Genomic DNA, 16,430 nt, shown 5'->3' with positions numbered 1-16,430 from the left:
GCGAGGGGTACGAGTTCGTTGATCAAATTTTTATTTTGTTCCGTGACACTTTTAATTTCTTTACCTAGACCGCTGATGGCATCGATCACGGGTTGATCCTGACGTTTCTTCTCTTCGTAGAATCCGTGATTCTCGGATTTCCAACCTTTGAAGCGTTTCGCGAGGTAATCGCGAAGCTTGAGATTTTCGTCTTCGATTTTCCGTTTCGTCATGACGTTATTTATACACGTCGTTTCTCACAACGTTGCAACGTTTAGAAAGTCGTTGATTTTGTTTCTGTATTTTCCGTCGTTGGGTTTCCTCGTCATGTCGATCGTCACGAATCCGAAATCGTCACTGTTCCAGAAAGTAGAGCAGCAGCGTTCCGAAAATTGATTGTAGTTCATGTCTCCGCCTACGTAGTCATCGTACGTGTGCTTGAGGTTGGTGTGATCTTGACGAAACAAACATATGAAATTAGCGTTGTCGCGTACTAACTGTTTTGGAATTTTGGAAAACGTTTGAGCTAGGTAAAGGCAATCCATTTCTTTGTGACGACCTTGCGTGAAAAAGTTGCGAATTTCATTTTGATTTTCCAGGATGGCGTCGTCGAACACAACGACTGAATTTTCACGACAATCGTCGAGTGGTTTTATTTCCGAGGCGAACGTTGCAATGTCCAGACCATCGTACAGTTTCATCAGTTGCTGGTATTTGGATTGCTCCAAACTTTTCGAGAACACGTACAGGTGCCTGTTCTTCCAATCTAACCAATTCGGTGCGAGGAGAAAATTGTCCACGAGCAGTGTCGTTTTTCCACACCCCGAAGGACCTACGATCAGACAGCGGATGCTGTCGGGAAGCAACTTACCGTTCTTTTTTTTTCTCGTTTGACTTTCCGGATCCGGTAGACGCTTCACCACGTTCCACGTACTCACAAGATCACTTCGTTCGCGTCGATCCAACTCTTTTCCGGAAGTCCCAGCCATTTGACAAACAGTTTGTCACCTTTCCTACGCAATACTTTCTCGATGAGGTACGTGTCGGCGTGTTTCGTTTTTAGAGAGTTCCTCTTCGTAAAATCTTCCTTTCAAAATCTCGCCGCTACTATCTTTTATTATATACGTGTGTCGGTTTCCGGGTAGAACTCGAACCACCGTAAAGAGTTCCGTGCTCCAATTTTTTGTGAATCCCTTCTCGAAGGTGCGTTTGAATTTGCTGATCCTCACCTGGTCTCCAATTTTGTATTTAGCTTTCTTTGTCGTGGGTGTGTACTTTGGACAGTAAACTGTAGAAATTAAACGCTGCTCGTCGGACTTGGTAACGTCGGCTGGCTTCATGCCTATTGTTCTGTGTACCGTATCATTATAGGTGTCGACGAGTTCCGGCAGGATGTCGACCCATTTGTAATTTCCCCGAAGCGTGAATCGTTTCCACATGTGTGTTTTCAAGGTTCGATTGAATCTTTCCACGATGCTGGCTTTGATGTGACTGAAGGTCGAATAATGTTGAATCTTGTGTTTTTGAATAAACTTTTGGAATACGGCATTGTAAAATTCTTTACCGTTGTCCGTTTGCAGAAACCGTGGTCGTCTGCCGCCGCTTTCGCGAAAAATTGTCTTGAATGCTTCCGTGACGCACGTTCCCGTTTTCGCCTTCAAAGGTAGAGCCCATGCGAATTTCGAAAACGTGTCTATGACGGTGAGGAGGTACTTGTTGCCCTTGTTCAATTTATGTACGTTTTTCAAATTGCCGCTACTCATCTCCACGAGGTCGCTTTGCCAGAGGTCGTCGATGCCCTTGGTTACCACAGCCAAACGTTCGTAGTTGCGGCGTGCAGGTTTATGCAATTCTTCGACGATGGCTTGCCTATACATTTTTTTTAGAGATTACGTTTCAAGAGAAGCACAAGCGTGATGGGATTCAAAGAGGGTGGCACTTCGCTCGTGTTTTGAATGATCAGCTTATCGCCGGCACTCACGTCGAAAACGGTGAGATCTTCGTCTTCGTGTATTTCATATATGTTGCGCGTTTCGTTCCAACGTGCCAGAGGAATGTTTCCTGCTTTCTGGACACCACGATTCGATATCAAAGTCATGGTGGGAACGCTAGCTTTTCTACCGTGAGACCAGTACGAAAATTCGTTTATCTGAATCGTGCCATCGAGGAGAAACTTGTAGTACGGATGATAAGGATGCAACATGTACAGTTTGTTACCTTCGACGAACGTGGAGATTCTCTGTTGATTGGGAACGCTGTTGATTTCGATGGCTTGCAGAAAATGCAGTTTAGCGAATTTAGTGTCGACGCCGAGCAGATTACTGTGAACTTGTCCGAGTTTATTTTCGATGGGCAGCAAATGCTCGATTATGGTATCCGTTACGGCAGAAAACGACGGTTTGATTTTCACTTCCACGTTCAACTGCTTGTAGTTTTCGTTGAGTTCTTGCAACTTGGCGCCGAAAGAGGCCAGCGTCGATTCCTGCGTGGATTCCAGCACTCCAACTTGATCTCTGATGTTGACGACGATGTTCTGAAGGTTCTCGACTTGATTCAATTTCGAGCTCTTCTCGGTAAGATCGTTCACGATCCTTCGCATCTCTGTAAACTGCGTGTGAAGGTCGGCTACGTTCTGCGAAGTGGGCAGCGTCGACACCAGCGAACTAATTTCGTCTCGAATCTGTTCCACGTTCGCCGTTTCCGTTTCTAGTCGTTTCAGCATTCGAGATATGTTTCTTTTCAAAGCGTGCAATTCTTTGGAGGTGGGGAGATTGGCCACCCTACTCTCGAGATCGCTCAATGAGCTTTTGATGTCGCTCGAATCGGATAGTGCCGTCACCGCCGTTTTTAATTTTTCCAAATCTTCGCTCGAAGGCACGCTCGTCCGTAACGATTCCAAGTCACCCTGTATGTTGTCGAGTACGTGATGAAAATGAGCGAGATTCGTTTCGACGTTCAAATTTTCTAAATATTCGATCTTCTGCTGAACCGTGCTTAACGTGTCTTGAATGCTCGTCAACGCTCTTGCTTCAGCGTGAATATTTTTAATTTCTTCGTTGATCAATTCCAAGGACGCCTGAAGCGTAGCGATGGTGGTTTGAATGTGTTCGAAATCTCGATACGCCTCCAATTGAATTTTTATGTTCGCGACGCTTTTACCGATGACCTGCAGTTCGTCCGACGATGGTAGGTTCGTCATTGTATCTTCCAAAGTCTGCAACTTGGATTTAATTTCTTCCAACGTGCTGGTGAATTCTTCTTGTAATTTGGAAACGACGACATGTAAGCGTTCTGCGTCTATATCGTTCACGACGGTTTGAAGTTCAGAGAAATTCTTTTCTATTGCGGAAGTTCGTTCTTCGATTTCGAGTTTCAATTTTTCCAAATCTTCATTTTTCGATTGAAATTGCTGTAATTTGGCCAAATCATTTTGAAGCGAATCCACGCTCAACTGTATATTTTGAACGCTGTCGTAAGAAGGTACGTCGACATAATTTTTTATGAGCGTTTTCAGTTCGGAATCGATTTTCAGAATGGGGTCGAGACATTGCGTTTGGAGCGTAGCGATTTCCGACTCTAAACTTTTGTTTAAGGTCTCCTGCAAAGCGATCAAATCGGTCCTCAACTTCTTAACACGAACGTCCAACATGAGAATCTCTTCTGCATGGTCTACACGCTTGGTGTTGCCGAAAATGTCGTTAGGCATTTTTGGTTAACGGTTATTTATAATAGGATAGACGATTCGTAATTCTACAAAAAGAGGAATAAGTTTGTCGTAATCTCCGAGGAGTTCTATGTACAGGTAATCTCCTGCAGAAACATCGTACGTAATGTTAGAAAGCATCTTGTCGTGCTTGATTCGAAAAATATTCTTGCCGGTAGAAATTTTGATTTCGCCTGCGTTTTCCGGATTCACGGTGATTTGAAGTTTCCCGTCGATCGGAATTTCGTAGAAATGTAAATTGTTATTAAAAACATAAAACATCTTGCCCACATCGTCATTCAGTTTCGTCCAAATGATGTTGAGATGAACAATCAGTAAACCATTGAGTTTAGATAACACGGAAGGTAAGAGGTTATTGAAATTTGGCGGTGCAGTCTCCATGTTGATCTGTTTGCGGAAGCCAAAAAGATTCATTGTCCTTGTTAGTTATTTAAGAATACGGTCAAAGTTTTTTTTGTAATGACACGCAAAGTTTTTTTTTTTTTGTTTGCTTGCGTCACAATACAGGCACGCGAGCGCGCGTGTGTGTGTGCGACACATTGTTCCCGAAAGAGGTTTACAAAGGTCACGATATATAAACATTTGGTCCCACAGTTGGAAAATTACAATAAGTTGCATTCAAAAGTTTCAAAATATCATATAGTGGAATTTTTTGTAGAGTGGGTTGCCAACTCCTATTTGTAGGTTAGCTTAGCCAGTGAAAGATCATATAGTGGAATTTTCTACGGATGGGTTGGCAAAACCCAAGCCTCAAAAAAAGGAACATCCAATAGAGTTGCCAAATATAAAAAGAGGGCAATAGACCCCCTCATAAAAGGCTACAGTAAAAACCCACAGTGTTGCCAACACTAGGCCCCCCCAACAGTATTGCCAGACATAAAAAATACATGGACCCCTCAGGTCCTTTGATAAAAATTTACAGTGAAAAACCCAGTAGGTTAACAACACTGTCAATCTACGGCAGTATTGCCAGATGTAAACAGAGAGCAATAGACCCCCCCTCATAAAAAGCTACAGTAAGAGCCCACAGTGTTGCCAACTCTGCCCTCAAAATATACATCATAAAAGGCTTCAAAATATCATATAGTGGAATTTTTGTAGAGTAGGTTGGCAACACTGACGAGCGCCACATGATGATCATGCCTTACAAGAGCAAACCATTAAGGCGAGCGCCACATGATGATTCGAGCGCCAAATGAGGGCTTAGAACCCGGCCACTAGGTCTACTATCTCTGCCTCTCCGTGCTCGCGTTTCTCTCTAAAATAAATAACCCTACGATCGAGGATTTCCAGAAAGCATTGTGGAACCTCAAACAGCATCACTAGGATGGGCGTGTTCCATCTCACGAGCGAATCTTCAATCTTGAAACTCACGCTGCACGACGACATCGTCTATCCTAAATCCGTGGCTCTGCGTGCATTCTACAGCATGTACCTCATACCTAACGTCACGCAGCACAACAACAAAATTAGCGTCGGAAACGAACACATCGTCGTCACGCCAGGACAATACAATCTTTCCACTTTGCAAGCTCAATTACCCAAAGGCACATACCTTTCTCAAAATTCGGTCACGCACAGAGTGGAAATCCTATCCGCGACGGAGACCGTGGACCTGGGCACCATGGGAGTACTTTTAGGTTTCGAGAACAACCACCCAAAACTCGGAGCTGGCATCAAGCACGTAGCAACCAACATTCCTAAATTCTTGGCCATAGAGACTCTGAACGTACACTGTAACGTGGCGGAAGGCATGATCACGAAATCTTCGGACGGATTATTAGGAAGTCACAAGCAGACGGGAATCATAGCCACTTTCAAACCAAGTTCCGAGTTCATGGAACCGATCATCTACACGCCCTCTTCGCCGATCTATTTTCCAGTATGTCGCAACCGCATAGACGACATAGAGTTGGTGGTGACGAACGAGAAAGGAGACGTGGTGGATTTCGCAGGTGCCACTACGACGGCAATCGTGGAGATCAACGTATAATAAATAACCATACATGTAAAATGGAGCAAATCGAAAGTTACGAATTGCAATCTTTCCCTCCCAACCGTCGCACGTTCGCCAATCTGAACGAAGCGAACAGGGAGATCGAATACGACGTGGACGTAGGCGACGGGTTCATTCATCCTCACAGAGCGGACCTTTATCTTCAATTCGACGTGGTGAAGAAGGAAAGCGGAGACGCGTTTCCTGCAGCAGCAAACTTGATACTCGTGGACAACTTCGTGCCTCACCTGTTCTCGCAGGTGGAGGTGAGGAAACACAACACCGTCATCGACAGAATAGATTATCCAGGCATCACGTCGACGGCAGTGGGAACGTTGAAATTATCCAAAACGGACGCAGCGTACTACCAGGCCGGGGGATTCGAAGCCGGAACCAAAATATCGACGAGAAGTCACACGGTGCTCTTTCCCATGCGTCTGCTGCCTGGTTTCTTCTCGGACTACAAGGAGATCATATGGAAGGGAGGACTGAGGATCACGTTTCGAAGAGCGGCCAACGACAACGACGCACTAATGCGATACGCTACTTTGGGTCCGGACGGCACCACGCCGATAGCCAACACTTTACCCGAAGCAGCGAAATGCGTCATCCGGAGCATGGAATTGAGAATGCCGGTGGTGGAATACGAAACGAACTACGCCCTCAAGTACAAAGCGGAGATCTTGAAAAGTCCGCAGGTGCCGATTCACTTTCACGGTTACCAGTGCGTGCAGAAGATGGCGTCGGGAAGTCACATGGAATTCGACGTGACGACACAGTTCAACAACATACAGTTCGACATGCCAGATTTCGTCGTAGTGCTTTTTCAGACCAGACGCGATAACGATCAGGAAAAAGATTCCAGCAAGTTCGACGACTGCAAGATCAAGAACGTTTATCTGAAGAACGGTAGGAACGAAGTGTTCCCGCGCGAGAATTACAACCTCGACATGACCAAAGACGATTACCTCAAACTTTACGAAGCTTACACGGCTTACAAACACGTGACCGAAGGAAGCGTGGACATGTACTACGCGCCCAGCGAATTCAAAGCACGGAGACCCATGACCGTCATCAACACCACGAAAAGAAAGCAAGTGGTGGTCAACGATCGTACCAACATCAAGATTGTATGCGAGTTCCACGATGCCTTGCCTGCAGATACTCTGTGCAGTGTCATTCTTATTGCAGAGAAAACATTTGTGTATGACGTCAAGAATGAAAGAGTGACTGAACAGTTTTAAATAAATAAAAAAAATAGCACACAATAAGAAATGTGGAATTTTATATATATAAGTACAAATTGCAATTAGCAGTTTCCAGAAGTTTAATTTTGCTGTGCCATGCATGCATGTAATCGAGGAAGTGGAAGTAAATTAAAATTGTTTTTTTTCGCATTGCCTATTACTTTTTGTTGCACTCTGGGCAGGCCTTACTAGTTTGGAGGCGATAGTGGCCCCACGGAAGTGTATGGACCCCACATTCAAGAATACACCTTTTGTTGTCGTGTGCATCCAGAGCAACTTTCCTAACAATATTAGTTGTAAGCACATGATCAACGCTTTGGATACGATGCTCTTTTTGTAGAATGGGCGATTTTGTTCTGAGGCACTCGAGGTAATCCTCAAACTTGAGGTGCTCCCGAACCACTTGCCTGCTTACACCCTTTGCCTTTTTTGTTACAGAACCCTCAGCCCGGATCGCATAGGCTTTGGCACGAAGTCCAACAAACTCCTTAATCACATCCCCGTCTTTCTCGTCCTTGAGTTTGCCGGGTATTTTTTTGTTCCGGGGCAGAATTCCATACCGGTTTAGCTGGGGATAGCCCGATGTGTCGAAGAGCTTGACAAGAGCTGGAACTTTGGCTATATCACCATACGCATCGGCCGTGCGAACATGGTACACCAAGCTGTCTGTGTCTGTGTAGAGAAGCGAGATATTGTGGTTGTAGTGTGCACGTAGTATGCCGTAATATGTCTCGAACATACACAACTTGCTCAGATCCAAAACTGCAGCTCCCACATAGATGGGCTTGTTGAGTAGCACCTTGCCCCGGTTCATGTGAATCAGAGACATCTGTTCGTTGTAAATTGTTCGAGACCTGAACAGCGGGCTTGCAACAAGTCGACGACACTGTGTTTTCTTCGTCACCAACCTCACATCAACGCGATTTCGCACATTCTCCATGGTCTTCCCAAATACCGCATTGTTCATTAATTTGAAAAAATCGCGATCAAGTTCCGAAGTGGCAGCAGTGCGATGGTTGGTGTTCAGTTCGATGTACGGCTTCAACCATGGAGACTGCCTGAACAAGAGCACGTGGTAAACTGCTTTGACCGAGACCCCTTGCTGCATTAACCACTGGAGGTTCCGGTAGTGTAGCACATAACGCTTTTTGGGCTCCAAGTCCATGACGAGCTTCGGTTGATCCTAGCCAGGTGGACACTTGAATTCCGGAGCAGGCGAAAGGTCACAGAATGTATCCTGCAGCTTCTCGGGGAAGTCAAGGTCCACCTCGGCAAAAAACCCAAACTCGTCGCACTCTTTTTCGATGTCGTGGTATAAAGGATCAACCCACTCAAACTGTCCTGTTGGGAGTGGCTGCATCATGGAGTGCCCGTAAAGATTATTCACGTCAGTGTACATGATGTAGCTTGATGGTTGGGAGGGGTCGTAACCAGTGGCCATGTGGTGATTGTTGGCGTGTGCGAAGCGTTGCGACACTTGGACCATGCCGCCCCGGATAGCTCTCTCGATGAAAAGCATGATATCAACATCGAAGATAAGTGAAAGTTTAACTTTAGTCAGCAGGAGCATGGCCGACCATGCCAGTCCAGGAAGGCTGTAAAAATATACAGGGTCCAGGTTGTAAATTTTTATCGCAGTCGCCCGAAACGCCTGGAACACATCGGCAAGAAGCGTCACATCAAGCTTCAGGTATGCATCGTGGTAATCACCGAAAGTTCGGCAACCCAACTCGACCCACATAGACTGAGCATGCTTGTACTCCTCGTCGGTAATACCAGAACCTCTCAGCTGGCTGTAGAACTTATCCTGGGGAGGCAGCAACTCTTCTTCGAACTTGGAAGGGTCTGTGACGTATTCGTAGGGGTAGACCCCTTTACGTCTGATGAGTGCGACATCTAAGTTCGGGAAACTTGATGTGGTAATGGCTAGTTGGTCGTCTCTGAGCTTCCCAGCAAGAGCATCGAGGCTTGCCTGGAGGAACCTCAGAGAGTCGAGGAACCGAATCTCGATGCTGCTGCTTGAGTCGGGGATCGGCACCCACTTGCTGATGCTAATATAACGCTCCTCGTTCTGTGCCAGGACATTGATTCTCGCATTGTCGTACCCTAGATGTGTGACCAAGTGATGGAAATCATATCCCGAGCCATTGTGAAAAAAGACCGGTATGAAGCGCGGGTCCCTGGCTCTCAAGTTACACCTGTTGCACCACGGGCCAATGTAGCTTCCGGTCCCATAATGGTCATGGTGGTGGACCTTTTTGTTATCGTCAGTGAAGACCGAGTTGCAATCTTGATGGCTTCCTGTTGCATTCTCTCCAGGAAGTGTTTGACCGGGTCGGGACCGCGATACACATAGGGCTCGGAGGCAATATGTTGGTCTCGCCACACCACAACATAGGAGTAACTCGAGGCCTCGTGGATTTGGAAAGGAATGGTAGAGGATGTTTCGGGGTTGGGCTCGCAGTTAGACAGAGGTTGAAGAAAGGCCTCGAAGTCTGCTACAATATAGGCAGGATGCTTCACCATAGCACTGTGCATGCGAAAGCACTCTACTGCACCAGGTTCGGGCAGGATAGTTCGTGCAGGCTTGTTGGTACCACAGTAGAGCATGTGGCGAGCTAGCTTCTCAGCAGCAATGTTGGGTCCTCTGATGCGCCGGTAATCCTGCTGTTCTCGATTATGAAATGTAGACAAGCACCTGCGACACACCTCGACGTGGGTTTTGTTTTTGCTCCGTTGGCTCGAAACAAGCCGAGAGAGGGAACGGATAAGGGTGTAATGGTGATGGGTCTCGTCCTTGATGAGCAGGAGGTTGATTTCTCGTACCTCGTTGTTGTTGCTCATGTTGCTCACCCGGATGGGGTGGACCTCATGTTTGTTCTCGGTGAGACCGTAAACATTGATGGCTAATTGCAGGCCCAACAAGTCACGAGCACGAACCTCAAAATTGCGAATATGCGAGACTTCTACAGGGTAGGCAATCCCGGCCATTGCATCCTCCAGTTCCGACTCATACTGCTTGTAGTGTGCAACACGGTACGAGTGGTTTTCCCAAGGTATAGGGTGCAATGCTGCCAGCACCGACCAGAGGAAGCATTTGGTGTCTTTGTTCTGAATATTGAGAACAGCTTTCCTTGCTTCAACCTCGGGTGGCAGGGCAATATAGCTAGACCCTGCCAGTGGCAGGGACTTGCTAAGTTTCAGACGAAGTTTGTGGGGGTCGCCACACAGCGAACCGCCCGAGCCTTTAGCCTGATGCTCCTCGTGCTTTGCCACAAACTCCTCGACAAACTTGTCGTAGATGCTGTCGAGGTCAGTGACATCTGCCTGATGCAGTGTTTTTGCTTTTGTGGCATGGAAGAATTTATATATTTCATCAGACGGTTTCTTATACTTGCAGCATAGCACAGCATAGAATTTAGTGGAGTGTGTAGCCAATGCATCGTTGAGGATGGATATTATCTTAGCTCGCTCGCTCTCCAGAAAACTACGCACATCGCAGAAGCTGTCTGATGTTATGTTAAAGTCTTCTAATAAATGCTCAAACGCAAATCGGTCCGCTTTCTTCGCCAGCTTGACGCGTTTGGCAGGTGGCGATGCATCGAGGGAGGTTACTTCTACTTTTCGCTTGGAAGGTTGCGGTAGAGATGTTCCAGTGCTCTTGCAAGTAAGCTGGTGTCGCTTGAAGTTGGCAATAGAAATATTTATTCCACACTTAGAGCACAGTTTGGTTGCACATATTCGCTTTCCCGGCACACAAGTACGACAGTGCCTTTGAAAATGTTTACTTGACACAGCAATTTGGCACGTAGGGCAATTTTTTACAGAACGCATAATGCAGAGATTTTTTGGGGGTATGTTATTTAATACCTAATGCTGTGCAATGCAAAATATAATTGTTCACTTTTTTTTTAACTATTCTCTATGACCTTACTTGGTTTTTTTTTTTCGCCAAATTATATGCTTCTAGTCTCCTATACAATACAATATACGTACAATATTGTCAACACAACTGATATGACATCATTATATTACGTAATAACTTGTCACCTAAACACTACAGCTCACAGGTTGGTAAAATCTGACATGAAAGCAGATAATATGCTTAAGTCTTATTTATATGTAATTTTCACGGACGTACAATATTGTCAACAGTATCATATTTGAGCAGGTCGCTTGTCACCTAAACACTACAGCTCACAGGTTGGTAAAATCTGAGATGAAAGCAGATAATACGCTTAAGTCTTATTTATATGTAATTTTCACGGGCGTACAATATTGTCAACAGTATCATATTTGAGCAGGTCGCTTGTCACCTAAACACTACAGCTCACAGGTTGGTAAAATCTGACATGAAAGCAGATAATATGCTTAAGTCTTATTTATATGTAATTTTCACGGACGTACAATATTGTCAACAGTATCATATTTGAGCAGGTCGCTTGTCACCTAAACACTACAGCTCACAGGTTGGTAAAATCTGACATGAAAGCAGATAATATGCTTAAGTCTTATTTATATGTAATTTTCACGGGCGTACAATATTGTCAATAGTATCATATTTGAGCAGGTCGCTTGTCACCTAAACACTACAGCTCACAGGTTGGTAAAATCTGACATGAAAGCAGATAATACGCTTAAGTCTTATTTATATGTAATTTTCACGGGCGTACAATATTGTCAACAGTATTATATTTGAGCAGGTCGCTTGTCACCTAAACACTACAGCTCACAGGTTGGTAAAATCTGACATGAAAGCAGATAATATGCTTAAGTCTTATTTATATATAATTTTCACGGACGTACAATATTGTCAACAGTATCATATTTGAGCAGGTCGCTTGTCACCTAAACACTACAGCTCACAGGTTGGTAAAATCTGACATGAAAGCAGATAATATGCTTAAGTCTTATTTATATATAATTTTCACGGGCGTACAATATTGTCAACAGTATCATATTTGAGCAGGTCGCTTGTCACCTAAACACTACAGCTCACAGGTTGGTAAAATCTGACATGAAAGCAGATAATACGCTTAAGTCTTATTTATATATAATTTTCACGGGCGTACAATATTGTCAACAGTATCATATTTGAGCAGGTCGCTTGTCACCTAAACACTACAGCTCACAGGTTGGTAAAATCTGACATGAAAGCAGATAATATGCTTAAGTCTTATTTATATGTAATTTTCACGGGCGTACAGTATTGTCAACAGTATCATATTTGAGCAGGTCGCTTGTCACCTAAACACTACAGCTCACAGGTTGGTAAAATCTGACATGAAAGCAGATAATACGCTTAAGTCTTATTTATATGTAATTTTCACGGGCGTACAATATTGTTAAGAGCACCAGTTTTTGTAGAGCTCTCTTTTTCCATCTTCCCTCTATACAGTGAAGCTGTAGAAGACACAATTAGCTAACCTAGCATACAACATACCTTTCTAATTAATATGGATATTGTCACATATTCCTTTTATATTATACTGTTGTAAATGGAAAAGATTATGTACGGTAAATGTTTTGTACATTATAGGGAAAAAATGCAAAATATCCCCCAATTTTAATTCGATCCACCTCTGGATCGAATTTTTTTACATATTTTCACGCCGCCATATGTTGTTCTATTTTGCTTCTTTTACTTGCCTTGCTTAATTAACTCTCGCTAATTAGCATTTTTTTGGAAGAAGTCAAATAGAACAACATATGGCGGTATGAGAAATATGCAAATTAAAGAATATTTTAGTAATATAAGGGCCCTAGCAATTAGCTTCGTCGACTAAGAGTACTCTTTTAAACGTCTTCAGCTAGATCGTATTACTACGCGAGGACGTTTAAAATGTTTGGGTGTTGAAAAAGTTTGACCTACTTTTTTATTTCTATTGTTTGCTAATAGATGGCGCTAATAGTACCCCCTCCCCTCCCTCTCCCCTCTTCTCCTCTGCTGTATGACAAATAGCACAAACATAAAATCAAAATTTTGGAGAGCAAAACATAAAATTTGCATGCATCTGATGTCGAACTAGGAACTTTTATCTTTCGGGGAGTCAACATTATTTTTTTACTCAGTCGTCATATAACATGAACACACGCAAACATTCACATGTGCTTTTATTATTTTGTGTTCGGTAAGTACAAGTATATTCTTACATAAATTATTGTTTAATTTAATAAATTGTAAACTCGAAGCCTGCTATACTAACACTCCTTCTGTGTTTTATTATACTATTGAAAGCGAATGTTGCGTGCATACGGAAATAACACAGAAAAAAAAAGCGGATGGAAGCAATTTAAAATCAGTGGAGCAAGGTTAGTATTACGAGAACGTAAAAACATGTGCTTTCATTCAACTTCGAAAAATAAGAATGAATATGTGCATACAGAACACATATGCTTTCTTTTCACAGTTGTAAAATCATATAAATTGTACATGAAGTAAGTTACGGGAAGACTCTTTCTTTTATGTCTGTGTATATGTTGTACAATTAGGTACAAGTATTGTACAATTAGGTACAAATTGTTGTACAATTATTTTCCCCAGTTGTCCAGTTGGAGTTGGGGGCATAACACTGGTACTATTTGTAATCACAGTGCTTACTCATGTATTTTGTTTAATATTTTATTTCAAATTCACTGTCAGAAACTAGTGTTGCCAGTTCCTGGATGTAGGTTTACCTACTCTGCTGGTTGTCACTGTCAAGCTTCCAGTATTCGTACAGCATAAAAAGCCATAACCCCCCTCTCAAAATATATACATTGTATACGCCAAGATGCTCAATAGCCTAGCAACACATCATGAAAAAACATGCCAAGAGGACCCAATGGGTTTATAAGTCAGTGTTGCCAACTCCTATTTGTAGGTTAGCTTAGCCAGTGAAAGATCATATAGTGGAATTTTCTTCGGATGGGTTGGCAAAACCCAAGCCTCAAAAAAAACATCCAATAAAATTGCCAAATATAAAAAGGGGACAATGGGTCCCCCTCATAAAAAGCTACAGTAAGAGCCCACAGGTCGCCAACACTAGGCCCCCAACAGTATTGCCAGACATAAAGAGTACATGGACCCCTCAGGCTCTTTGATGAAAATTTACAGTGAAAAACCCAGTAGGTTAACAACACTGTCAAAAAATCTACGGTAGTGTTGCCAGATGTAAACAGAGGGCAATAGACCCCCCTCATAAAAGGCTAGTGAGCCCACAGTGTTGCCAACTCTGTGCCCCCAACAGTATTGCCAGACATAAAAAATACATGGGCCCCTCAGGTCCTTTGATAAAAATTTTACAGTGAAAAACCCAGTAGGTTAACAACACTGTCAAAAAATCTACGGCAGTATTGCCAGATGTAAACAGAGGGCAATAGACCCCCCTCATAAAAAGCTACAGTAAAAGCCCACAGTGTTGCCAACTCTGCCCTCAAAAATATACATCATAAAAGGCTACGCCTCGCCCCGAGTTGGCAACACTGCTTGTGAGGTTAACATACACCGTAAAAGGTTTCAAAATATCATATAGTGGAATTTTTGTAGAGTGGGTTGGCAACACTGACGAGCCCCACATGATGATTCGAGCCCCAAATGAGGGCTTAGAACCCGGCCACTAGGTCTACTACTGTTGCTATATGCAGTACGTATGCGCAGTCGTCCGTGGATGCATTACGTCATTTGGGAGGGGCGGGTTTGTGCGGGGCACATTCAGCTGCTAACGCGTCGCGAAAATCGGAACAAGCAAGTTGTTGATTTTGTAGAGTTCGATTTATTGTTATTGTATGTTTGTACTTGTAGACTGCAATCACGTCTAATTGTGCTGTAGCAAGCTATGAAAACTATTATCAGAAAACTAAAGGAACTGACAAAATATCATAGATTTCCAGCCGATAATTGCGTAAGTAAACAGTGGATTCATGCTTGTAGACGAAATGTAAAAGATGCAAGTGTGCAGTGCCGATTATTGTGAAGAAGACTATCCGCGAGATCCAAAAGCAGAACTTCTGTATTTTCCAACAAAGAACGTGCTGAAGTTAACTGCAGTGCCATCGCTAAAATTACACCCAATTACTTTAGTACCAAATAATCGAGGAAATGGTGTAGTTCTCCTAAACATTTATCTTCACAATATGATTCGCTTGTAGGACGTGGTGATAAGGTTTGCAGAGAAGTACGCTACGAAAGACATGCAATAAGGATACGTGCCTTAAACAGGCTAAAGACTATGCTGGCAAGAAAGAGAAAAATATATAGACGTAGATATATACACAAACTGCAAGCAATGTTTTGTTGTTGGAAAACATATTCGATCGTTTGCAAAGGAGAAACACACGTCTGCATAATGAAGCAAATAAATTTAAAATTACAAACAACCTCTTTCAACTTGCTTTAACCAAATAAGAAAGTTCAAAATCTAGAACTTAACCTAACCGACAGTACAAGAAAAGTCACCAATATCTTGGAAATGTGTTCAACTAGGGCGAAGAACGTAGTGAATCTAACTGATTTGTTATGTAGATTTCATGTATGTCGGATTTGTAATTACTAACAAATTGATTTATTTAATACAAACAGATGTTAATTGTGATTTGTATGTTTACATTATTGTGTAAAACGTTGTAGGAAATGTGCATTTCGAAGTGTAAAGATCGCGTATTGACTTTCACGCTATTAGAAATGAAACTCGCTTACATCTTCAATTCCAGTTACATAGCCTTGTATGCACGATGGTAAACATTACATGAGTGAATATTACACTCATCAATGAAATGTTTGCAACTGTTCAATTTTGGTATTTCACAAATACATTGTGGATAATTTTCTACCCTTGTACTCAATATAAACCAATGGATGCTACATTATTTCTTTGTAGTATGTTTGTGTCAAAAAGAGCAAGATCTATGATTAGTGCAATGCAAGTTACTTCGTTAATGAACTACATGTACAAATATGTGTCGCATATCAGCCTTGGTTTTCCGGTTATACTAGGGACGTTCAGTATATAAGTTTCCCTGTGCTATAAAATATTGTATAAAGCAATGCCATTAAAAAGAAGCACATGGTTGACAAGCGCCATCCTTCGTCTACAAGGAACAACAATCGATTCGTTATCAGACGTCAAGGTGCATGCGCTCAAGGGCGAAAAGAAGCATGGATGCTAAGGGCGTTCTGCTTTTGGACTTTTTGGAACGAGGAAGAACAATTAATGCTGACCGTTATTGTCAAACCTTGGATAAACTGAAAAACGCAATTCGACATAAGCGACCAGGTCTCCTGTCATCTGGTGTCATTCTTCGTGACGATAACGCTCGCCCCCACTCAGCAGTGCAAACACAATACAAACTTGAAGAATTGGGGTGGGAACGGCTGCCCCACCCTCCATACAGCCCCGATTTAGCGCCGAGTGATTTCCATCTTTTTCCGGTGTTAAAGTCTGAATTGCAAGGTTACCGTTTCGAAACAGATGAAGAAGTGAAGCGGAATGTGAGAATAGTGCTC

This window comes from Lepisma saccharinum, chromosome 30, assembly GCF_977018435.1.
Source record: "Lepisma saccharinum chromosome 30, izLepSacc3.1, whole genome shotgun sequence".
NCBI classification, from domain to species: domain Eukaryota; kingdom Metazoa; phylum Arthropoda; class Insecta; order Zygentoma; family Lepismatidae; genus Lepisma; species Lepisma saccharinum.
Note: the sequence above shows the minus strand (reverse complement) of the source record.